The following is a 27,067-nucleotide window of genomic DNA, read 5'->3' as shown; positions in this document are numbered from 1 at the left end:
GTTGGTATGAGTATTTTAGATGCAAAAATTGTGTTGCAAACCACCAGAGTTGCTGCTCCCACAATCACCCTTCACCCGATATACGATCAATCCAGGGGCTGCCTCAACTGTCTATAGATAGAAACGGGTCCCCCCCCCACATCCCCTATACCAATAACCATTTCAAATACCAACCCCACCAGGGATGGTGCTATTAGGTTAAACAGGCCCAGGGGCTCGAATCAGAACAGGTTGTCTAGTACCTCGTGCATTAATGTTCCTGCCGTCCCAAGTATGAATGGCTAATCAGGATGTCCTGAGTCTGCCGCCCGCTGCTTGCCCTTATGTGTTGGTACTGGCAGGAGTACCTACTTTAAAGAGGGATCAGCATGAGTCACCGGACCAGCTACGCAATAAATGTGCGGACTGGCTATCAAGGCATAGAAACTTCCATGTATCCGAAATAAAGGATATTATTATGGCACGCAGGGTTGGGTGAGTCAGTGCATCTACAAAAAATATCGAAGGGGACAGTATTCTAATTAACTTTCGCAGACCTTCTTTGGTGAGACACCTACTAAGGGGTTGCGAATTCATAACACATAATAGCACTAACATATGCGCACTACCACTTGGTTATTTCTACAAACCAAGTCATGCTTCTTTCACCAACAATCCCTCTTGAATTACTACCCCTAATAAGTTTGAGGCCTTGTCTGGATTAGAGACCCAAGACTGACTATCAACTTTTGGGGAAAATACTGATCCTGCTATTAGGTTACCTCATGCCCTGCCAGTAACTGAGTGTACTATTTCCACAACCCACTTATCCCTCCTACGCAAACGAAGGCCTCAGAAAGTTCAGACCTCCATATCTTAAGCTGGAATGTTGCAAGGTTGTACTCTAAACTTCACCAGCCAGATTGGGTACAACTTATTAAAGACCAAGATATCCTTTTATATCAGGAAACATGGGCCACACAAGAATTGCATATTGAGGGGTTTGAGTGCCATAACACTCCTAGCAACAACCCCCAAGCAGGGTCGACCATTTGGGGGTTTATCAATCTGGGTCAATATTAAGACAGGGGGATGCATAAAAACGGTACATACAGATAACAATAATTTTCTAGGCATATTATTTAATAGGGGAATTTCCTTTTGGATAATTATTTTTTATAACAATGATTTTCATTCTGTTCCAAATATGCATTTTATAAATGTGATTAATTGTATTGCATCTATTGGAAAATCCAAAGACTCTTTCAAGTCAGTAGGAATCTGTCTGGGGGTGATTTTAATGCTAAGCTATCTTACTCATGGTCAAGCGAATATTCACACAGCAGCAGACAAACATGCAATAGGGGTAGAGAGCTAATGGACCATTTGAACACCCTTAACTTAATTAATGTTATAGAAATTGATGCAACTACAAAAGATAATGCCCCCCTTGAACCGACATTCAGAGGGAGGGGCTGTTCATCTACAATTGATAATGATTTTTATCTCCCCGGCTTTTGAAGCAAGCTTGCATAAAGCCAAAATTATGGCCACAATCTTTGGGGACCATAACCCAATACAAGTAACGTTACGGATGTCTCCATTTCCAACGCCTCAGACACAATATGGTGCTGGAGATCTATCACCATCCACAGATAACCGCAGGCTGGTATGGCGAGGCATTAATAACGCAGACCTATTCAGTTCTATGGTTAGGGGAAACATGAATCTTATTAACATCTGTTTAGAGGCCCTGTTCCACACCCAGTGGCTATCAGCGCCTTTACCGAACTCAGTGGAGCCATTAAATCCTTGTTGTCTAAACCCATTTGTACCGTGAGTGAGTGCAAGAGTTTTCCTAACTAAAATCCCGGTACCTCGGGACCCAGAGGTGAACCCCGCGTGGACCAGAAGCTTATAGCCCCCCTCTGTAACGCATGACAGGTGTTGCCGACCAAATGTGTTTCTTGCAACAAAACAATGTCGGGGGAGTGGCGCCTAAGGAACTGAAGGACCACACTTCGTTTTATTTTATGACCTAAGCCATTAACGTTCCATGTGAGGATAGTAAGGCAGGGGTCAAAAAATGTACTCGCCCGCTCGCAAATGCGAGTGAATTTCTTGAAGGTCGAGTCAGTTTCAAGGCCTACTTGACCGGCCTGGCGAGTGCTATCTGGCACTGCAGTATCAGGCGAAGGCTCTAGGGGGCAGCATTACAATGGCAGCAACGATGGCATTAAAGAATCAAGTGCACGCGGTGCGCGGTGAAGGCTCTAGGGGGCAGCATGCACGCACCACCTAACTTAGTGGTGGTGGTGTGGTGTGCTGCCTATGGTTTCTGTGGGTCCCAGGGCCGTCAATCTGGTAGCGCGCGAAAGCTCTACCAATGACGGCCCTGGCCTGCCTGCGCGCACTGTGCTGCTTAAAGTGCAACAGTGACGCAGCACGCCACCATGCGCTCTCTTCGGCGGAGTCGGGACGGACTGCAGGGCGATTTGGAGGTGAGTCGTTTTTTTTATATATGGTTTAATGTAGGTCTTCTTAAATCATGACTGCTCGGTGTCGTCTAAAATCACACATCCGTGTTAGGCCTAATGCACAAGGTGTATGAGGAGTAAAAAGGAGATACCGTTGGGAGCCTGACGTTCTGCCCTCACCAAATGTTTGCATTCTGCATGGAAACATTAAGGATTGCATTATTTATTATGTTGCGCTAGATTCGAGTTTTAATACGAGGGAGATGAGTCGTATCAAAAAGTGGGTCACACAACACAGCTTACTGAGTCCTCCGACCTGAGCAGAGGAGGAAATTAATGAAAAGCGATGCAGGAAAAAAGAAACGTAAGAGAATTCAAACAACTGAAAACACATTGTTGTGAGAAAGTGGCGATGTAAATGTCGAAAGGAACAACCACAAACACTGCGGATGTTTGTAGTGTCAGGTGCTCTCGAGTTGATCATGCACTTGCTTGGTGTTCAGCTGTGTTAAGATTAAAGGAGGTAAATGAGAAACATACTTGTTCGGAGTGTTATAATTGCTTGGGTTTGCTATACATCATTTGGAGGAAGTTGGTTTCTGTGATTTTGAAGATGTTGTGATTCAATTGTGATTTTAGAAAACATGAGTTACATTACCTGTGATTGTCCAAAGTGTAGAATAGTTTGTCCATTTCACAGTGATCCCTTTGGAGGTAATCTTGTGGGAGCGTTTCTTCCATTTCATTTGCATGTGATCAACTTTTGCCCCCCCCTCACTGATGTTTTTATTGAACCCGCTTTATGACAAGTATCAGACGAATTATGTCAATATCTGGTTCTTAGATACTTGGTGCGGCATCTTGAGGAAGGCTTTGTGAATGAGTATAAAGAGATACTGAAACAGCTTTACTGTTTATAAAATATTGTCGAACCTTTCATGTAAGTGGGTGCACCAATTGCACCAGAAAATAGGATGTCAAAATAGGATGTCATGCATGCCACGTGAGTGGGTGATGGAGAGCGACTGTAATTTTATTTTATTTTGTCTTTATTTCCACAATAATACTGGGTAGATTATATTTTGCTATGGGATCTTGTGCTGAAATTAGGTTTTGATCTTAAACGTTTCCTAGAAAAACTTTAGGTTCTGTTTAAGTCTTGACCGAGCGTTACTAACTTTTGGCACGAAAACATGCAATTCGGATTACATACTAGATAAATATATTATAATGTCTCCTGTAGTGGAAATCCTGCAAAGTTTATCACACATTTGTTTTAAAAACTGCATAAAAGTGATTGTTCGAGCATTTATTTGTTTTATTTTTGTTTGTGTTTGTAAGGCCTGCATAAGATTTTTCAGTCTCCTTAGTGTGTTAGGATATATGCGCATATATGAAGAGAGTAGCTGTCGCATATTTCAGTGGGCAGTAAACATTATGAATATTATAAACGGGTAAAAAGACGTGATACTTACTATAATATCTCGTCGTGATAGTCATGCTCCCTTTTTTACCTGTTATGGGGTAGTAACTTCTATCTGCTATGTGTGGGGGTATGAAGTGGAAGTATACTTTGAAGGCATACCTCGATTCATCAGAGTCGGAGTGAAAAATAAATGTTGAAGCAACACAAACATATGTGGAGCACCTCACAAGGGCTTTTACATGTACAGTTGAATAAGCAGGGTGGAAGAGTCCTGCCCTCACACACAGAAACCACTAGACTGGTGGTGTAACGCAAATGAGGGAATGCCACTGCAAAATGTGATGAGAGCACCATATCCTTCTATATCTTACTCATAGAAGTAGGTTTTAGCGTGAATGGGGCCTGGGAACTCTGAAGGTTGGGGTGCCCTCGTGCTACAGAGGATGCAGAGTCCTGCATTATGGCCCTGCATGAGACAAGCAGCACTAGCCCCAGACTTCATTTAAAATGCTGATGGAGAAATCTTAAAAGTGAATTCTGGATGAAGGCACTTGATAAGTGTTGGTACTAAGGTGAGAAAGATACTGGGTGGTCCCCTTACAGTCACCAACGTGACTAAACAATACCAGGGAACCTATTAGTGGTATAACACAAAATTATGGGGTCCCTGCAGAACGTAATGCAGGTGCCAGGCCAAAGAGTCCTGTGTCACAGTATTCAAAGGCTTTAGTTTAAATCAGGGACCACCTGTTGCGGTGATGCAACGTACTATAGCCTAGTGTGTTACGGCCAGAGTTTTAAGTCGGATGAATAAACTGGGGATCTCTCAAAGGGGCATGGTCGATATCCTTATTGGCATGGCTTAAAACACCTAAGCTAAAGATCTGTGCTGAGCACTGGTATTTTGCTGCTTCTGTCATTGCATCCTGACATATAATACAACATGTAACATTACACCCACAACAATATAGGATTATTGGCTTTGTCAATCGTTATTTGCATAAGATAAATAAGCAACACCTTTGGCATAACTATATATAATATTTAAAATACTTCCGTTCCGACATGACGAGACTGTGAAAGTACTATATATAATGCTTTTCTTTGAAGTTACCTCAAAGGCAATGAAGGGTGATAATGCTGCCGAATTCAAATGTGTTTTTCCCCCTGGCGGGTGAGGGCAAAAACGGAGATCCTATCATGATAGGGAACCGTCTCAGCACCTGTTTTTTAAATTGCGGGTTTGAGCACTGGCAGGACCCGGCCCACTTAAAGGCCTGGTTACCCCTCTGTTGTGATCCGGAAGGAAAAGCTCAACTTTTGCAGTGTTAAAAGCACGCCTTACGCCCCCATATGACAGGGATATGGTTGAAGACCCAGGAAAATGCATGTGCGATCAGTTTGTGGGTCGAGTGCATTGCTGTCAGGTCGAGTAGAAAAGGCTACTCACTCGACCTGCAGGTCAAGTAAGATTTTTTTAGATTTGTCGAGCCCTGTAAGGGAACTAGAAAGTAGATGAGCCATGACTGTAAGAGTGGGAGGTCAAAGTGATGGATCGTCCGGGAAGAAACCACCTGTGGCGGCCATGCCCCGGGATCCCTCTGAACATGGGACCAATTAGAGCATGCGTTCCCCTGGAACTGAGTAACAGACCGGGCATCAGGCCATGCAACATGGACTCTTGGACAACCAAAAAAGAAAGACTAAAGACAACTCTGCTGAAGACACAGGGATAGACGAATGAGACTAGATGAGCAAAGGAAACTCTGCTAAGGACAAAAGCGAACAACATACTAGCAACAAAACATTGCCAAACCCCCCCACCCCACACCCCTTCCCCCCACCCTGCTTCCCTGCCCGCGGATTCAGAACTATCCACACCCCAAATAGGCAGAGTGCCTGTCGCCCTCCCAGTCGTAATTGGGGTACTGGGTGAGCCGCCAGTGCAACTTGCCCGACGCAATGAAACATTATAGATATAGTACACGGATGTATGACGTTACAACGCATACTTTTACAACGCCTACCTTTACAACGCAATTTTTACAACGCAGGATCCATTACAACGAACTACCATTACAACGCATGTTTTTACATCGCAGATGCCTTTACAACGCATGCCATTACAACGTAAGTATTGGTAAGTATATAATCTTTTTAAAAATGTAATTAATTAAAATTAATATAATTTAATTTAATTTTAATTTTACTTTATTTTTACCCTGTACCCCTGTACCCCAAAACCCAAACCTAGCCCTGAACCCTAAAAATACCCCTGTACCCCAAAACCCAAACCTATCCCTAAACCCTAAAAATACCCCTGTACCCAAAAGCCCAAACCTAGCCCTGAACCCTAAAATACCCCTGTACCTAAAAACCCAAACCTAGCCCTGAACCCTAAAAATACCCCTGTACCCCAAACCCCAAACCTAGCCCTGAACCCTAAAATACCCCTGTACCCAAAAACCCAAACCTAGCCCTGAACCCTAAAAATACCCCTGTACCCCAAACCTAGCCCTGAACCCTAAAAATACCCCTGTACCCAAAAACCCAAACCTAGCCCTGAACCCTAAAAATACCCCTGTACCCCAAACCCAAACCTATACCTGAACCCTAAAAAATACCCCTGTACCCAAAAACCCAAACCTAGCCCTTTACCCTAAAAATACCCCTTTACCCAAAAACCCAAACCTATAACATTTTTAATAAAATGATATACTTACCAATACTTACGTTGTAATGGCATGCGTTGTGAAGGCATCTGCGATGTAAAAACATGCGTTGTAATGGTAGTTCGTTGTAATGGATCCTGCGTTGTAAAAGTTGCGTTGTAAAAGTAGTCCGTTGTAATAGTTGCGTTGTAACGGTTGTATACCATAGTACACTTGTAAGATCGTAACAGAAAACTTATGCAACATTCACATAATAGAAAAGTTACTTGTCAGTCAGCTGGTGCGGCCCGATCTCAGCCGAAGGAAACAGGACCCAGAAACAGAAGTCAATACGACAGGAGGAAATCAGTTGCCTCGGGCAGCCGCTGCAATCGCCAAGGAGTCGTGTATCAGAGACCACAGCTTATATTGAGACGGTCCGCCTCAGCAGGGGGATGTCACTCCACTCCATCCAGAGTACCTGTGAAGAGTTCCTGACTCTCTGGCATATGGTCTTCTCGTGCGGATTCATCTAGCGTAGAGCGGTTCTGCGGAGAGCCTCCGACCCTATGCCAGCCCTCCAGCCAGTCCCACACCTCCTCCGGCGAGAGAAAGAACCATGTTTTCCCATCCATCTCGACGCGTAGTTTCGCGGGGAAGAGCATGGAGTATTTGATGGCCTTGTCTCGCAACGCCCTTTTGACCTCCAGGAAGCTACGACGCCTTGCCTGCACTTTTACCGTGAAATCCGGGAACATGGAGATGCGAGTGTTTTCTAAAAGAAGAGGCGGGTCGGATCTTGCAGCCTGAAGTATAGCGTCTCGGTCTCTAAAGTTGAAGACCCTCGCGATGATAGGGCGGGGGAGGGCCCCCAGCTTGGGTTTACCGCCCGGGACCCTGTGCGCCCTCTCAATGGAGAAGTAACTCGAGAGCTGCTTCGGTTTAAGGTGCTTCGTAACCAGGGATTCCACAAATAGGTCGGCTGAGGGCTCCTCCAGTCTCTCCGGAACACCTAGGATACGGATGTTGTTCCGTCTCGCCCTCCCTTCATAGTCTTCCAGCGGTTCGCTCACCTGCTTTTGTTGTTTCTGAAGCTGGGCGACTTGCTGCTGAAGCGTTGATGTATCATCAATCAGGGCCGCCGTCTTGACCTCCACGTCCTTAACTTCAGTGTCCATTTTACGTAAGTCAGCACGCAGGAGAGTCACCTCAATATTCACGGAGTCAATTCGGGTCTCAAGAGAGGAGCGGACCCCAGCGATGGCCTCCATTACATCCTCCAGGGTGAGCGTCTTTGCCCCCTGCGAGGGGGACACAGGCTTCGGATCTCCAGGGGGGGGGGCAGTCTCCCTGTTCTCCCCCCTGGTGCCCCAAGAGTTCTTGGTAATCTGTCTCTGATTTGGGGGTCTTGACCCCTTGCCGGACACCATCCTACTAACCCGGCGGAAACCCAAAGCAGTCGGGGCGAGGCGGAACCAAGGTAGAGGATGGAGACCAGCACTCACCCACGGCGTCGGATCCAATCAGAAGTCCACTCCACAGCACCGCTGGAGCCACTCGCCGCGGCACCAGCAAGGCACACCACGCGGGTGTTCACAGGCACAGGCCGCCTCAGAGTCTAAGGGTTCCCAACGCAGAGTGCGAGTCAACTCAGGAAGATCCACGGGGCACACGGGGCGGCCCCAAAAGAGTTCAAGCCCACCTGCGTGGAAGAGCAACAGGTCTCTGTGGAGCCGCAGTGTAACAGTGGGTCAGGATGGGAGGGCCACCACCCAGGCGCAGAATGGAGACGCCGACTGCCAGGGCACTGAGGGACGCAACACAACACCAGGAGGGCCACCCCCGCAGCCGAGCAGGGTCAAAGAATAGAAAAATTGCGGCGTGTACAGTAGGTAAGTATCCAATTCTCCCCACACCGGATCAAATGCAGTCCTGGTCTCCAGTGGACATCACAACTCCGGAGACAGCTCCTCAGAGGAGGCCCAACGCAGGGTCGGTGAGGACAAGAACGCTCCAGGGCCCCCGGGGCACTCCCCTCGCAACTCCAATTCAAGCCCAACCCACAGACTGCAAGCGGGGGGGGGGGCCTCAGGTCTCCACGGGGCAAAAGGAGGGCTCACCTGAGCTCCAAAGACGATGGGCCCCAAAGCCGCGGCGTCACTTGGGTGGCGCCCCGACACGCAAGCAATCTCCACGGCACCTCCTCCAATTAGGCCCAGTACAGCTGAAAAGGCACTCACTAGGGGTCGATCTCGTCCCGGCCGGGCGGAGAGGAGGTCTGGAGAGCTAGGTGCCAACCGGAGCTTCACTGATGGCGGACCTCAAAGCCGGGGCGTCGCGAAATTGGCGCCCCGGCACGAAAGCGATATCCACTGCACTTCCTCCTCACGTCAGGGATATCCTTTACAGTCTCTCAGGGGGCCCGTCTCAGCACGGCAGGGCAGAGAGCCGGCCCGGTGGGCGGCGGGGAGGCGAGACGGGTTTAGGCTCCAGGCCAGGTCTCTCCACATCCAGCCGAGATCGCTCAGGAGGCCGGTCAGGGCTCCGACGTAGCCGCCATCTTGTGGACCCCGGGGGACCTCTCGAAATCGGGCTCCACCTGCATCCGTGGAGTCTCGACAGGGCCAACACCTCGCACAATCGAGCACAGTCAGGTTCCGGACGGGGTACTCCCCTATTGTAGAGGGGTCCCCAGTCTGCAAACGGATCTATGAGGTGGATCGTCGGGCGAGGGTCGGGAGTCGCGCTGGCAAGCGACCATTCCTGCCGGCTGTCGGCCACGCCCCCCCTTCTTTCATTCTTGATCCACACAGCCAACGTGCTTCACCCCAAAGGTCTTCATCAGGGCTGTTAAAAACAACAGATCAATGATCATAAATACCTATCTCACATGAGATCATGAAGCCTTCACCATAAGTGCAATAGTGGAAATGTTCTTGAGCCAGAAAAGAAACAGTGCTTCTGATGGTGCACAACACATGACAGCAACGGCCATGAGAACACCCACACAAGAAACCAAAACGAAAAACCAAGACTCTTGTGAAGTGATGAACAAAAACAGGGAGTATTAGGACCCAAATGACCCATTCCAACAAAAAGCACATCTAATCAGTCTTTGTGAGGTTAGGAAAAAAAACATAGAACAACAACCATTAAATGAATATCTTTACCCATTTCGTTGCACAACAAATTAGGGGATCACAACTAACTATCTGGGTCACAGCCAGGGAGAAAAGCCAGTTCGGCACAAAAACCAACTCCACAAGTCATATATTAGACCTGTATTTTTGTTGAAACTCAACACCAGTGACTTGGTGAAGTTTAAAACACATCAACCATAAATTCCAATGATTTTTTATTTACCTGAAGTGGAAACCTTTATTCCACGTGCCTTGCAAGACGATGGATAGTCCACCAAAACACAATTCAAACACAGAAATCCTGGAGCAGAAAAGAAGCAGTCTCTGTTACGACCACAACCATCATCTTTTTACTTAATCATTAGTAGCATGGCTTAGATATTCACCATCCTATGTCCAGTATATATGACCCAAAACACCAAATAGCAAGTTGCTATACCTTGTCAGCTTAGACGTTTCTGCGCAGTATCAACAATTCAGATCCTTGCTTGCTAGTTGGCCGTTTCAGGCTCCAGACAAGTTTAGTGGAAGTCACTATCTCTTCAGTTCGTTCTGTGAAGCAAAATGAATGAGCCATCATTGAGAAAACATCTTCTAGTATTAACTATGCCGTTTGCATCTCACAGTGCACGAAAAAAGAGATTCTCCTTACATATTATGTCGGGAAAACTAATATTTAAAAAACGGCCCCGTTCAGTTAGCACTATGCACGTGACGTGATTCTCCTCGCATGCATGTTCAGAGAACCAATATCTGAGAAACTAATTTACGTATAGCGCTGGTATCCCTCACCCTCACACCCTCACCCTCTCACAACCCACACCCCCTCACCCTCACACCCTCACTCACTCACCCTCACTCACCCTCACACCCTCACCCTCCTCACCCTCACAACCCTCTCAGCCTCACTCACCCTCACCCCCTCACACCCTCACACTCACACCCTCACACACTCACCCCCTCACACACCCACCCTCACAACCCTCTCACCCCTTCACACCCCTCACTCTCACACCCCCTCACCCTCACACACACCCTCACCCCTTCACACTCCTCACACCCCCTCACCCTCACACACACCCTCACCTTCACACTCCCCCACCCTCAAACACCCTCTCTCTCACCCTCACACACCCTTTCACCCTCAACCACACTCTCACCCACCTGCACCCACCCTCACACCCCCTCACCCTGCTGCATGCTGCACACTACCGCACAACTCACACTGTTGCACGCCTAACACTGCTTCACACCTCACACTGCTGCACGCTGCACACTGCTGCATTACTCACACTGCTGCATGCCACACACTGCTGCATGCCACACACTGCTGCACGCCACACACTGCTGCACGCCACACACTGCTGCACGCCACACACTGCTGCACGCCGCACACTGCTGAACTCTGCTGATTGTGCTATGTTGGGGACGAATACCCATATGTGCGCTGTGTGCCATATTAATTTTTTCTTCTTAGAATTTGGTCTGTGCTTGGATCATCTCCCTATGATATTGTCTAATAGCTGCCTTATATTGACTTTTGATGGAGGGATCATAGTTTTTTCTCCACACCCTTTCCATTCTTTTACATGATTTTTTTGTCAGAATTAATTGCTTATTGAACCATGAGGCTTTAATCCTAACTTCAAGCTCACTTTCTCTGGTTTTCTGTGGGTGTTGGGCTGCAAATTTGTTGGGCCACTCAACCCAAATCTTGTTGGCCTCTTCTACGTCATCTGTCAGGCTTGGTCCTCTAATTCAATCCTTACGTTGTCAGGTAGGGATTTTGGCCATTTATTCTTAATCCCGGTTACTTTGTGACTGGTGTGTCGAGCCTGTGGATTTTCCAGTGTAAACGGGATGAAATAATGATCCGACCATGGCATTGGTATATGGGTCCCTACTTCTAGCTTAGGGTCATTTGAAACAAGCATTGGCATAACCAATAGGTCGCGCCTTTGGGACCTTATAAGTGTTTAGCCATGCATAAATTGATGCTGTTGCACCAAGGATTTGTTTCATTTGTTTCAAAAAGCTTACATTTAAAATGCGATTGTCTTAGAAGCCTTCAGAGTAATTTTAAAAGTGATACATTCAATCAATCAAAATAGTCTGGCTTAAAAAGACTGGGCAAACAAGCACGTTCTCAGTTAGTACTCTCTGGTACCGTGTGTCTGACCTGTGTCAGTTTCTCTGATTCTTTCTGTTTCTTTTGTTAAGCCATGGCAGCTTCTTGAGCTGTGCAGGGTGTGAGCATCTGGAAGGGCAGCCCCAGCTCTACCACTCCCACTCCCCCGAATGGACGCGCTATGGCTTAGCAAGAGAAACAGGAAGAGTCTGATCTGAGCCTCTTGTCACCATATTTGAGGAATAAACAGACTCGCTGAATAAATGTTGCAAAAATGTAACAGACTCACTCAGTAACCAAGAATGACTCAGCGAGCCTGTCTGCTCTGACACTTCTGGAGAGATAGGGAAGGATTAGCAGAATGAGCAGCTTTTACTCCCATGGGACCCCCAAGAGCAAAGGAGATACAGCGGCCCCGGCTCAGCCCGACCCCTTTTTGAAGAACATGGAAATACACATGTAGCTGGGGCGGTTGCCAGGGAGGATCTAGATCAGTGATACTCAAAGTACGGCGCGGGGGCCGCATAAGCCCCTCCAGGTCTTTACATGCGGACCCCCGGGCAGCAGCAGCACTGGGCTGCCGTTTACTTGACTCAGAACTGGTTTTGGAAATAGGGGACCCCTATATAATGATGCACTTGCTATACATAGGGTAATACAACAATTTGGAAAAGGTCTATAGCAAAGTGGAACAACAGCAAAATATAACATGAAAATAAGAGTAAGAAAAGTAAGAAAGCTAGGTGACTAACCAAAATGAAATAAAGAAAATAGAGAAAAAAGAGAGAAAGAGAACCCACGTAGAAAAAACTAGTTACCACATGGGTAGAAAATATTTATACATTTTATTAATCAAATATTGATTTTGTACGAAAATATCTTTGATGAAATTCATACATATTATTCCTTGACTGTAGAGGAGCGATAAACTATTTACAAAACAACATCATAAAAGCTCCTAAAAAACATAACAAACATAGACAGGGCATGTAGACAAGAGAACGATGGAGGCAAAGCCGTAGATAAGAACTATGCGCATTTCGGCTTCTAGGCCTTCATCAGGTAACCGTCTATTGCAACACACAGACCAAGATAAGACGCAAAAGTCTGATAACCAAGTATGACAAACCGACCATTAATCATAGATGCTCCAAAAACTGATGAAAAGTAAAGAAAGTGACAAATGATAAATTGGACCAAATCCTGGGGAAATGACAGGGTATCCTTATCAAAAGTGTCTGATTCCCTTGAAGGTTGAGACTCGACAATATAAACAACCAGAAGGATGTATGATGAGAAAATAGCGATAATCTGGATTAGTGCATAAAGGATGACCAGTGCTGGATAAAAGACACTTGCGAAGAATAGGGAGAAAAAAACAGCACCTTAATGAGGTATCTGAACCGATAAATCAAGATAATCAAAAATGCAACGTAATCCCGACATCCTGGGGATCCAATGGTGGCGAGTGGAGCTCAGAACTAACATGAAAAAGAAACGTACATATACAGCAAACACTTATTTAAAGGTTAATTGCAGTTAGGAAAAGGAGGTAACTAGGCCTTTAACTTTAGGAACACCTTCATTCTTAAAGGCAGCCACTAGATATACATGCTTTTTTTTCCTACCCAGACTTTACACCCCGCTGGCATCAGTGCGGCCCTCAGTCACACCATAGACCAAACGTTGCGGCCCCCCGGGAAAATGTTTGTGAGTACTCATGACCTAGATCAACAAAAGGCGGAAGTAGTTAGACTCGAGGACGAAACAGAAGCTTGCATCTCTAAAAGGCACAAACAGGAACCAATGAAATCAAGTATTGGCATAGCCAATAGGTTGCGCCTTTGGGACCTTATAAGTGTTTAGCCATGCAACAGTTGATGTTGTTGCCCCAGGATATTGTGCTGCATAACTAAATACTAATAAGGTCCCAAAAGCAAGACCTATTGGCTATGCCACTGCTTGTTTACCTGATGGGCATCGGCTGACTGCTGCCTGGTTACTGAGGCCCTAGTGAGGTTGAGACATATTTGGGGGAGTTTTATCCTCATCAGATGATGCTGTGCAGTCCCAGGCCCAGGTGCAATGAGGCGCAGTCGGTGCTGCCTGGGAGTGCGTTGCCAATGCTTGTTTACCTGGTGGGCCTTGGTTGACCGCTGCCTGGTCACTGAGGCCCTAGTGAGGTTGAGTCATATTTGGGGGAGTTTTATCCTCATCAGATGATGCTGTGCAGGCCCAGGCCCAGGTGCAATGAGGCGCAGTCGGTGCTGCCTGGGAGTGCGTTGCCAATGCTTGTTTACCTGGTGGGCCTTGGTTGACTGCTGCCTGGTCACTGAGGCCCTAGTGAGGTTGAGTCATATTTGGGGGAGTTTTATCCTCATCAGATGATGCTGTGCAGGCCCAGGCCCAGGTGCAATGAGGCGCAGTCGGTGCTGCCTGGGAGTGCGTTGCCAATGCTTGTTTACCTGGTGGGCCTTGGTTGACCGCTGCCTGGTCACTGAGGCCCTAGTGAGGTTGAGTCATATTTGGGGGAGTTTTATCCTCATCAGATGATGCTGTGCAGGCCCAGGCCCAGGTGCAATGAGGCGCAGTCGGTGCTGCCTGGGAGTGCGTTGCCAATGCTTGTTTACCTGGTGGGCCTTGGTTGACCGCTGCCTGGTCACTGAGGCCCTAGTGAGGTTGAGACATATTTGGGGAGTTTTAGCCTCATCAGATGATGCTGTGCAGGCCTAGGTACAATGAGGCGCAGTCGGTGCTGCCTGGGAGTGCGTTGCCAATGCTTGTTTACCTGGTGGGCCTTGGTTGACCGCTGCCTGGTCACTGAGGCCCTAGTGAGGTTGAGTCATATTTGGGGGAGTTTTATCCTCATCAGATGATGCTGTGCAGGCCCAGGCCCAGGTGCAATGAGGCGCAGTCGGTGCTGCCTGGGAGTGCGTTGCCAATGCTTGTTTACCTGATGGGCATTGGCTGACCGCTGCCTGGTTACTGAGGCCCTAGTGAGGTTGAGTCATATTTGGGGGAGTTTTATCCTCATCAGATGATGCTGTGCAGGCCCAGGCCCAGGTGCAATGAGGCGCAGTCGGTGCTGCCTGGGAGTGCGTTGCCAATGCTTGTTTACCTGGTGGGCCTCGGTTGACCGCTGCCTGGTCACTGAGGCCCTAGTGAGGTTGAGTCATATTTGGGGGAGTTTTATCCTCATCAGATGATGCTGTGCAGGCCCAGGTGCAATGAGGCGCAGTCGGTGCTGCCTGGTCACTGAGGCCCTAGTGAGGTTGAGTCATATTTGGGGGAGTTTTATCCTCATCAGAAGATGCTGTGCAGGCCCAGGCCCAGGTGCAATGAGGCGCAGTCGGTGCTGCCTGGTCACTGAGGCCCTAGTGAGGTTGAGACATATTTGGGGGTGTTTTAGCCTCATCAGATGATGCTGTGCAGGCCCAGGCCCAGGTACAATGAGGCGCAGTCGGTGCTGCCTGGGAGTGCGTTGCCAATGCTTGTTTACCTGGTGGGCCTTGGTTGACCGCTGCCTGGTCACTGAGGCCCTAGTGAGGTTGAGTCATATTTGGGGGAGTTTTATCCTCATCAGATGATGCTGTGCAGGCCCAGGCCCAGGTGCAATGAGGCGCAGTCGGTGCTGCCTGGGAGTGCGTTGCCAATGCTTGTTTACCTGATGGGCATTGGCTGACCGCTGCCTGGTTACTGAGGCCCTAGTGAGGTTGAGTCATATTTGGGGGAGTTTTATCCTCATCAGATGATGCTGTGCAGGCCCAGGCCCAGGTGCAATGAGGCGCAGTCGGTGCTGCCTGGGAGTGCGTTGCCAATGCTTGTTTACCTGGTGGGCCTCGGTTGACCGCTGCCTGGTCACTGAGGCCCTAGTGAGGTTGAGTCATATTTGGGGGAGTTTTATCCTCATCAGATGATGCTGTGCAGGCCCAGGTGCAATGAGGCGCAGTCGGTGCTGCCTGGTCACTGAGGCCCTAGTGAGGTTGAGTCATATTTGGGGGAGTTTTATCCTCATCAGAAGATGCTGTGCAGGCCCAGGCCCAGGTGCAATGAGGCGCAGTCGGTGCTGCCTGGTCACTGAGGCCCTAGTGAGGTTGAGACATATTTGGGGGTGTTTTAGCCTCATCAGATGATGCTGTGCAGGCCCAGCCTAGGTGCAATGAGGCGCAGTCGGTGCTGCCTGGGAGTGCGTTCTTTCACTTTCGATTGACGGGGCTGCCCCCCTTCACTCTGGTGAAAGACACAAACGGAATTCAAGTCGATCTTGTCATCACAGACTTTTCAGGTGAAAAACATGTCACCGTTTGCTGAGGCCTTGAAAAGAGATCCAACTCCACCAATGAGGGCCAATAATAATCATCAATCGATGCAGACAACAACAACAACGACAACAACAGATGAATCCCGGGCCGCAGGCTCGAGACCCTCCAGCAGCAGACAGTCTGTGTATCTCTGGACCTCACCTGGGGTTTCATGTGGGTCCTGTGGTCCCTGCTGTGGTCGAGTTTAAAGATGGGCCTCTGGATGAACAACTGCGCATGCGCCAAGGACAGACACTGCTTCTCACAGCGCGGGTTAAAGGAGCCTTAGATGAACTGCGCATGCGCTGGGGACAGGCCCCGCTGTTAAGGCAATCGAACTCCAGCAGTTGTTGCAAGAAAGATTTCGTTATTTAGTTCACAGCACAGGCGCAGTGAAGGGTCACACCTGTGACTCATCAGCTGACACCTCAGTGTCAGTACAGAGGGGACGGGGGCCTCGCAGGGACACAAAGAAGCACAAGAAGAACAGCGTCCGCGCGGGGGCCCAATGAATGAGAGACAACTGCCTCCCGCCGTTTAGCACGAGGCGCCTCGCGCCGCAGCACAGGGTGAGAGGTATTGAAGTGCACAGCTCGGTTCGGCTCCTCTATGTGGGGATAATGTCTCTCCTCTGCGCAGGCGCAGTGAGACTGAGTGTTCTCTGTTCAGGGCAGTTCAGTCTGTACTCCGTGCAAGGTCCTAACTCGGCGTAGAGAGTAGTGTTGTTGCAGGGTTTCTGTACTCACACAGAACTGTGCACAGAGGAGTGGAACCTCGGCAAATTAGGATGTCCCAAAACTTACCTTAGCAACCAACTCACCCCTTACCGAGCTAGCTACAGTGTCTCATTGGACATATCAAACACCCAATGTTTAGACAAACCAGAACATGAACTTACAGTACCTCAGGGTACGTGGGACTCATGAACACTCTTTCGTTATATTATCATTACAAACCAGAACATGGAGTAAAGAAGACACATGTGCATTTGAAATGTTTATTTACTAATGCCGTCTTCTCAGGCGCAGTATCTTAGATAATACAAGTACACTTATTATCAGTAGCAAAATTATCAGCATAGTTACTAAGACATAAAAAGCGAATGGTGACAGCATGTTAACATGCTGTAATGAATAAGAGTTAACAACACTTATATCTCACCCTCCCTGACACATATATTATATTATTAGCTAAGAAGGTCTCTTTGGGTTGTTTTAGGGCGGGCCCATACCTTAGTGTCCTAGCATGAAGGAATCACATCAGCATACACCAGCTCTCTCTGCATGTGCACCGCATCAAGTGTGTTAGCAATTCTCGTGCAAAGCAATATCAATCCCGCCTCAAGCCCAAGTTGGCAAAGGCTGCACTTGTGTTATGACTATGAAGGCGTGGAGATCAGACCTCATAACAATTCCATATCGTGTTGCTCCTGAAACTTCAGCACTCTCCGTGCAGACATGGTTTATTAAACAAAACTGATATCAGAGCAATAACATATTATTCTCACATACACCACGGCAAACCACTAGGTTGAAAGCTAAGTCAACAATTAAGGGTCGTGTGCAGAAGTTGCAAGAAAGGAAAAATGGCGTTTAAATCTCAAATGTACCTATGCTAACTTAACACGATATAAGGATATATAGGAGCTATACAACACCCCCCCATGATCCGAGAACGGACTAAATAAGATAACAGAAGTGCCATCACATGAGAGCAGAATCCATTTATAAAAGAGCATGAATAAAAATTCAATTATAAAAACTAATGCTAAAAAATAGCCCACAAGTATAATGTGGCTCAAGCCAATAGGCAAGCAAAAAATAAAATGTCTTGACCAAAAGTCAATAAAATCAAGGAAATGCTATCAATCAGCATGTCAATTTGAGGCAGTGTCTATGATAAGACTGTATATGAAAAGTAAGCTGCAACAGCCTCCAGGAGGAAGTCACTGTCCTCATCCGAAAACAGTTCAGCCATCCAATTTAAAAGATGAAAGGAACATACGTGATCTTCCAGCACCGCATCCTCTATAACCATCAGAGGACAGCTCGGTGGGTTTTCAAGAAAACTTCGTTCCAAGAAACTTTGCGCTGCCGACAACACATCCCAGGGACCCATTAGTCCATGTGCCACCGCCAAGGCCATAATCCCTTCGTCAGAACAAACCAACTCGTGAGCAATGATAGGACTCATCAGTTGATCAAAATCGACGTCAGCAGATATTGGTCCGCAGAGACACAAATCAATGGCCCAAAGGAAATCACAGGTCAGGCAGCGAAATACAGGCTGGACACAGGTGAAATAGGAGAACCGAAAAGATAATCCAAAAGCCGTGCTTAGAGTCGCCAACGGCAGTGTGCCATAATAATCAAGCATGCGGTTGCGAAACCGCGTCAGTAGTAGCTGTGCGTGGACTTGCACAGGAAGGGCATCCATATTTAAAAAGGCAGAAAACCACCAAAGCGCCAGCCGCTAAAGCAAGTAAAAACGGGAACCCTCCAAATAAGGATGAAAAAATAGAATGGAAGAAAGCAGGGATGACTCCAAAAATCTTCTCAAAGGAAGTCACGAGACCACCGCTAACAACTTTAAAAAAATGTGCTAGGCCCGTTGTGGAGGATGCGTTAAAGATAGAACGGACCATGGCTCCGAAATGCAAGGGCAAATCAGTGTTTAAAAGAGCCTGAACCTCCGTGCGGGTGTTAGCAATGTGAAGCACGAAAGTTTCACGGGCCGAGCTCAAGGCCACCTCTTTCTGGGACAATAGAGCTCTTATTCTAGCCATGCCGCTGAATTCTGCTCCCAAGGTCGGTATCTGTGGCCAAATGGAAGACTCCCTATGTTCACGTGTGGGAGGATAAAGAACATTTCTGCAGCAAATAACTCGCTCACTAACTGTTACTATGAAAGCTATACCTCTAATTAAACCACAACAGTTTTCATTATTGAGCATTAAATAACTACCATTCTCTAACAATTTAAACGTGGGGATGATAGCAGGAACTGGCGTGCCCTGTAAAACGCAAGCCATATTCGGGCGGTCCTTGTTACATGAACCGTGTAACTGTATGTGTCTGCACATTAAAGAATGATCTGGCGTCTCAGTACACTCATCCCCTGTTAGATAAACCTCTTGGTCATCCTTGAAACATCTGTATGTGTATGGGAGTGACCAGACCTCATGAAGAAAACCGCTACCTAAGGGTTCAAAACGACCTATTGGCACATATTTCATACAATTTGAAAACTTATATAAGGCAAAAGGCAGTGTTATTAAACCGTGGATAAGCCACGTAGCAGCGGTGGATTCTGCCACAGAAAAAGGTAAAGATTCTAACCTTTCAATATGTAGCATAGAAAAGGAAGCATCACGCATTGAAAGCAAGCGTTGTTTGTCTGTCAAATTAAACGGTGCAAATAAAGAAGAAACGTTCATGTATCCCCAGGGAACTTTACCCATTTTCAGAGTCTGAAGTGTCCATGCAAACTGCATGATTGAGCGTAATTGATTTTGACCATGGTATAATACAGATACTTCATCATGTACAATATCAACAACAGACGACACAATATTATCTAATGTGTAAATTCTAGAGGAAAGCACGTTAATGCTATTGTCAACCACTGCAAGCACTTTCTCAAGATTTGCCTGATCAATAGCCCTAAGGCGTGAAGCAGCCTCAATCTGTGAGAGTTTCCAAATTTCATTGTAAACACCATATAACCACCTTTTCGACCTGCCACTAGCTGGGCCCTTAATGAAATCATTCAAATCCACGTCTGCATTCAGTTTGGAAAGGTGATACTTAACCGCAGGTAAAGTTGAATGTTTCAGCCAAGCTTGACACAACTTGCCAACAGAGTAAGAGGTGACAGTATGACTCAAATCAAAACGGGGATCAGATCTAACAGTCTTAAACCCGTCAGTTATATTTAAAAATCTTTTTTGGCAAGAATCAGCACTACGGTGCCAAAGCAGCCAACCCTTGGGAGTCATACTGGAAATGTCAAAGGAGGAATTCAGAAGCAGAGCCTGTACATCTCTAATGGACAATTTAGTAAAATTACTCCAATTCTCATATTCCTCCAACTCCGGGAAAGACGGGGTGTTTAACCTTTTAGACGTAGCCAATCCAAAGCACGTGGTCTGGGAAATGGTTTCATTTAAAAACCACATATGATTTGGGATGAGACATGCACGGTGCAAAGCCTCAGTGCCTTGTACCTGCCAGGCCTTTGAGCCCCAAACTGATTTAAGGTCTATGGTATCCTTCCATAACTCATACCCTCCAGTAACTAATTGATCCAGGAAGGCCTTTGAATATAACAATTTTGTATTTGTAAGTCGAACCTTGGACAGTGGCTGTTTGTGAAATTTAAAATAAAAGGACTCGGGATTGGACTGATTAAAGTCAGTGAAATAAGTATACTTTTTAAGAAACGTTTCTGAACTCCCTTGTGTTGGTGCTGGGCAATGTTCCCACTGAGTAAAATTAACCGCATCCCTTCGGGAAGATGTCTTGTGTAAGAAGTGATTGCCATAATGTTGGTAACAGAACAATTCACCATAATTAGCAGATTCTAAATATAAATCCTCAGCATCAAAAGCAGCATAATATTTCAAATCTGAAAACAAACTTTCCACAGCATTAACATCCCAATCATCAGAACGAATGTTTTGTTTCACCACATCCCCCATATTAACTCTTAGTACATTAGGGACATTAACGACTTCCGTTGGACCATGAATCTGAAAACGAACAGCATCCCACGCGATTCCATCCAGAACAGGCCACGCTGTGATGTTAACCAAAGTCAAGTCTCTTTTTAATCTGTGTGTAGAATGTGAAGAGGAAAGTGGGGCCAAAGTTCCATTTAAATGAGTAATGCAAGTTCTCTCCTCGACATAGTGTCCATTCATAATCCGAAAAAAATAAAACACAAAACCAATTGACATAAAAAGGTAAACTGAAAAAAGGACCAGCCAAACGTATATCCAAGGAGGTATCAAAAAATGTTTTTTAAACAGGCTAGCATATAATGCAATTTTAGAGGGTTTTTTCGAGGCAAGGGAAGCAGAGTCAAATGAAAATCTGGATTCCGTGGCTAAACGAGCTTGCAGGTCAGGCATGGACAAATCAGTGGGGTATGTATAGTCTGTCTCATCAAGGTTAGTTCCTGGTAAATTATTCAATAATGGACTGGAAACAGCAGGTAAGTCGATGGCCACCCCAGGTTCATTATTAGAAGCAGTGGGCATAATTGAATTTCTCACAATGGAAGGACAGGAAACAGCCGGTGTCATGCTAAGAAGAATCGGCCACTCTGTGTATCTTGACATTGTCAATAGAAATAAACCTGTTTTCCTTACGACCTGGAAGTGGTGGTAAAATGACTGTTCTTGTGCCCTTCACTCCAAGCACTGGGACCGGAGCTCGATAGGAGGGACCAAACTCTTTCTTGTTGTCGATCTTCTCTCGAACCAGTTCTCCAACTTGGGGTAGCCAGCCAACTACCGGGATCTGCAACGCATCATCCGATGTGGAGGGCAAATGTTCCTTTGCAAGAGTGTCTCTCGTCTTTTGTAGATTCTGTAAAACATTGCAATGTTCATCTGCGTCAAAGCAAGTGGCGCGAACCACCGAGTCTAGACCGTCAAGGTCAGGGACGAACATCTTGATGCCAAAGAGCATTTCGTATGGGGTCCGCCCACCCAGAGACCTTCTAGGGAGATTATTAAGAGCACGCTGCACGCCATAGAGGTGGGCCAGCCAGTTTCTGCCAGTGCCTATAACTCGGGCTGTCAAAGATTGCTTTAAATCACGGTTCATTCGTTCAACTACACTATTACCCTCGGGTCTGTAGGGTGACGAAAACTTGACTTGGACCCCCATCGAAGTCATGGCATCCTTATACGCCTTAGAGGCGAAAGCTGGACCCTGATCCGAATGGAAGGTACCACAGGCAAAAATCCCTATAAAGATACGCAAATCTCTGATGACAGTCCGGGAATCAGCGCTGCGATGTGGCCATAACCACACAAAGCGTGTGCATGAGTCAACTGCTACTAAGATGTATTTATACGCAGTATCAGATGAAAATGGACCGCAGTGATCTAAATAAACACAGCCTAGTGGTTTATTAGAAATGTACAACTGAGTCTGAGGCGGACGCGTAGCAGTTGAAGGTTTAATCTGCTGGCATATGTCACAAAGAAGGACATAATCACGCGTCTGTTTGTACAGTCCCCGCCACCAGAAACGTTGTTGTAGTTGCGTTACAGTGGCTGAGACGCCCGCATGCGCAGACGCCACACCTTCATGAGCCGCTGTAATCAAGTCTGTTCTGCGATCAGAGTTGGGAATCAGCCGTTCCCCAACATCAGGAATTGTCACAAAAGGAACCTTTTCGGGACTTAAGTGGTATTTATACTTCGAAGGGAATCCCGAAGGATGTTTACTTCCCTTCTCAGAGGCAGCAATCGCTGCCAAGATGTCGCTATCAATCTTGGTTTTCGACCTAGTAACTGCTGCAACTAAGAATGTAGATACTGCTGATTTCGCTGCCTCATCAGCAAGCGAGTTGCCAACAGCGTGAACTCCCACGCGCTGATGACCGAGAGTATGAATCACATAAACGAGTGGCAACATAGCCTTAAGCTCTGCCACTCGAACCCAGATCATTTTATGTTTTATTGTGCTACCCTTGGAATCATGAAAATCATTTTGAATCCAAAAGAACAAGTTTTCATTGTAAGACTGGACACAGTAGTAAGAATCACTTACAATTAGAGTAGTAACACTTGGATCTGCGTACTCCAAAGCAAGTAAGAGAGCACGAAGCTCTGCCAATTGTGCGGTGCAATCGCCCAGGGGCAACGTGTGTACCTCCCTGGAAAGGAACTCATCATTCAACATAGCACCGACCACAATGGCGCAAGCGGAAACGTAGGCATGTTTAGAGCCATGCGCAACCTGCGCCGACCCATCAGTGTAAATGATGCAATGGAAGTCCTCCAAAGGTCGCATCGCCAGAGGAGCAGGGTGAACGAATTCATACTGCAAGAACTCCTGCGACCGTAAGGAAGCGTCAAAAATAAACATGACATCCGAGGATGACAATGACGCAGCCCACTGAATCCACCGAGGGTGCAAAGCCTTTGAATTTGGTACACTGGCTTTAGTGACTGCCTCCAAATGAGGACAGGGTGTTACCACTAGCATGCGCTTCCCCTGTGACAGAGCACGTTCCTTTAGAATTGCCATCTGTACCGCAGTTAAAACCTTTTCCACTGTGGGAAACCGCATCTCAGCCGAAGTGTACAAGTGTGACTTGTAAGCAATAGGTACCGTGTCACCTTCATTAAAAGTGAGGTACGTGAAACCCACCGTCCCAGGAATTATTCTTATGACCAGGTTGGTGTGGTTATCACGAGTCAGTAAATATTTAGAAGCGAGCAGATCAGCCTGCAAGGATTGCAAAATGGCTGAATGCTCAGGCAGCCAGCATGATCTTGAGAAAGTTGGTTGTATCAAAGCATACAAAGGCTTGATACGCTGGGCATATTCCGGAATGTAAGTTCTGCCGAAATTCAAAAAGCCCAGTAAGGATTGTAATTTTTTCAGAGTTGTTGGTGCGCGCAATTGTGCGCACTTCTCCAAGAAGTGAGGAGCCAAACCTCTACCTTCATTGTTGAGCTCATAGCCCAAAAACAACACTGTGTGTTCAGCAATGTGCGATTTTGCAAAGTTGAATTTGTAACCCATGTCTGCGAAGTTGCAAACAAGAGAATTTACACGACACAGATGCTCCCAAATATCGTCGTCTGTGAGATATATGTCATCCACATACGAAAAAGCATCAGGGTCGAGTGCCTCCAGAATAGAGACAATTCGAGCGGTAAATACACCAGGACTATTCTTGTAGCCCATTGGAAGACGCCGGAATTGCTTTTGGACTCCAGCGCTTGTAAAACTGGTCCATTGGGAGCTAAAGCTGTCCAATCTGTGGGCATAAAAACCATTGGATATGTCAAGCGTTGTCTTGAAACGCTTACGCACGAGACTATCCACTAGGGCAGAGCCGTGGGTATTCTGTACTGCACAGTTACGGCAATGCGAGTTTAAATGCCGGTAATCCAAAACCAAACGATATGATCCGTCAGGTTTATTCACAGTAAAAAGGGGATTATTCATCGGTGACACACACGTTTCAATAACTCCCTGATATTCCAATTGTTCAAGGATTTCCGCGACGGAAGATTTTGCTTCACGCCGAATGGGATATTGAGGTTGAGGCTGCGGCTGAGACCGCAACGGAATTTCGTGGCAAGGCGACAATTTATCCCAACCACATTGGTTACGGTACAGAGCCGGCGCGAGAGCCCGAGCCCACTCTTCTGCAAAATGCTGCGCATGCTCTTTCGAGACAGTGTTCGCGAAACTGGGTAGGATTACCTCCTCCCCTCGCGGCGCCGCGAGCACAAAAGGTGGGGGCCAGTCAGCCTCCGAAAGTAAAATATCATATGTAGAAGACAGATTCTCCCAAAATACACCTTTAACGGTACGCTGTATGTCACCTTCAATTAACAGGACAATTTCATATAGTCTTTCAGGGGGAGCAAGTCTCGTATCCGCTGTTTCTATCACAACGTAGACATCAGTCGCTGTCACCCTCAGTAGTGGACGCAGCGCCTCTCTGACTATGGTTATCTCCGCCGCGCTGTCCAGCAAGGTCAGAGCCCACGTCAGATTCCGAAGCCGCGTTCTCACTATCTGTGGCATATCGATGCGCTGTTAAGGCTGCGACTTTCTTTTTCGCAAACTGCGGACGCCTAGGCGTAGAATCCTCCTGCTTCACTGCGCCGTCCGTCTGGCGGGACTGACCACGTCCTTGTTGGCCACCACGTCCACGTCCACCCCCTCCTCCTCCACCGGTCTTGGGAGCCGATGTGTCCTGAAAGGAACGAGGAGAGCGTTGATCAGAACCCTGAAAACGATCAGGCGATTTAATCATCGCGCGGTCGCGCAAATCATAAACTTTTTCGGGTGGCGCAGGAGCTTGTATTGCAGGAAAATTACCCTGAGTCTGCGTTGTCTGCTTCCCCTGTGTCTGTTTTTTAGGCCAATTTTGTTTCTTGGACTTGGGCTGGGCATCTGTCACTGCAGATTGTCCCTGTGGTTGTTTTTTCTCCTTTACTGGAAAATATTTTAGACCTCTACTTGTGCGGCCAATTGTTTTATAAGCGGCCACCACAATCTTTGCTAACTGGCGGGGTTTGTCGGCATCGGGCAGAGCAGCCAAAGCATTCGACACCTGAAAGTTAACTGCATCTCCTTTAACATTGGAGAGAATGAGATCACTTACAATCTCAAAAGAACCACACAGGCGCATACCCAATTCAACCGCTGCCTCTGGACCGTGATCATTCTGAACACGTCTAACGATTTCAGGCAGGGCAGTCATAGACGGGGTGCCGAAACACCTTGTATAAACTGCCGCAAATGTTTTTCCCCAGCTGTCACAGTCAGCAAGTTCAGGAGTAATATCCTTCGGTAGAGTAATCGTTAACATTCTATGTTTATCAGCAGGAGTAGAATTCGGAAAAACCGCCTCCAGTTGATCAAACTTCTCTGCTAGCCAGAATGGGAAGTCATCGTTGTCAACAGGACGCGCACCAAAAACCGAATTTACCATCACTGGATTGAGACGCATACCGCCTCGTTCCATGGGAGCGGCCGCACCCCCCTGGGGACCACCAGGAAGATGTCGACCGATGTATTGCACTAAAGCACGAATCACGGAAATGGAAACTACATGCAGCCTGCGAATTTCAGCCAGGGTGCAAGCCCCGTGATTCGGGTGCGGGGTAAAGCCACCCAACGCAGGCCAATTAGTACCTGGAATTGAGAGTGGACCTAACCTCGCAGGGGACATAGAGTGGGGGAGGGCGCCATCAAACCAAACTCGATGCTGCCAATGATCAATAGGTATTTCCAATGCCCTGTATGGCGTATATTCAGCCGGGACATCCGAGGCGGTGTAGGAGTGGAACAAACCAGAATTAGCGTCCACAGCCGGAAACGTAACCCAAGAGTAAAACAACTCGTAAGGAAACGCCGGATCTGCACATACCACGAAAATCACAGCCATCCCATCTACTGGGACTTGGTACGTCTGAAGATGGTTGCGTACCGCTACGCGACTATGCTGCGCAATAGCCACCGCTGCCGCCATTACAGTATTGGAAATAAAAAAACACAAAGAATACTTTGTAGCACAACTGGGTAGTAATTCAAAGAAACCGTTTAAGAAAGAATCAAGCTTGAATAAAGACCTACTTCTAAAAATAGGTAGGTTTCACCGACACCCCGTTTTCCGGAAACGGACGTGAAGGGGTTAAGGCATGAACGATAAACTACTCGAGTGTCATGATATAAGACCACCGAAACCGTTGGGCGCCATGTTGCAGGGTTTCTGTACTCACACAGAACTGTGCACAGAGGAGTGGAACCTCGGCAAATTAGGATGTCCCAAAACTTACCTTAGCAACCAACTCACCCCTTACCGAGCTAGCTACAGTGTCTCATTGGACATATCAAACACCCAATGTTTAGACAAACCAGAACATGAACTTACAGTACCTCAGGGTACGTGGGACTCATGAACACTCTTTCGTTATATTATCATTACAAACCAGAACATGGAGTAAAGAAGACACATGTGCATTTGAAATGTTTATTTACTAATGCCGTCTTCTCAGGCGCAGTATCTTAGATAATACAAGTACACTTATTATCAGTAGCAAAATTATCAGCATAGTTACTAAGACATAAAAAGCGAATGGTGACAGCATGTTAACATGCTGTAATGAATAAGAGTTAACAACACTTATATCTCACCCTCCCTGACACATATATTATATTATTAGCTAAGAAGGTCTCTTTGGGTTGTTTTAGGGCGGGC

The 27,067-nt window shown here is 47.0% G+C and overlaps 1 protein-coding gene across 1 annotated transcript in view; it reads right to left on the bottom strand.

The window, feature by feature from the left end:
* The window catches only part of LOC144807234 (uncharacterized), a 135,143-nt gene extending 118,710 nt beyond the window's left edge, over positions 1–16,433 (bottom strand). The window contains exons 1-3 of the mRNA XM_078673090.1: positions 16,265–16,433; positions 10,113–10,225; positions 9,897–9,974 (exon numbers count right to left, since the gene is read on the bottom strand). The gene's annotated coding sequence lies outside the window, so the exon portion shown is untranslated. The remainder of the gene's footprint in view (positions 1–9,896; positions 9,975–10,112; positions 10,226–16,264) is intronic.
* Positions 16,434–27,067: the final 10,634 nt, after the last annotated feature.

Source organism: Lissotriton helveticus, chromosome 1_2 (genome assembly GCF_964261635.1).
Source record: "Lissotriton helveticus chromosome 1_2, aLisHel1.1, whole genome shotgun sequence".
Classification (NCBI taxonomy): domain Eukaryota; kingdom Metazoa; phylum Chordata; class Amphibia; order Caudata; family Salamandridae; genus Lissotriton; species Lissotriton helveticus.
The sequence above is the reverse complement of the archived record's forward strand: the minus strand, read 5'-3'. Positions and strand labels throughout refer to the sequence as shown.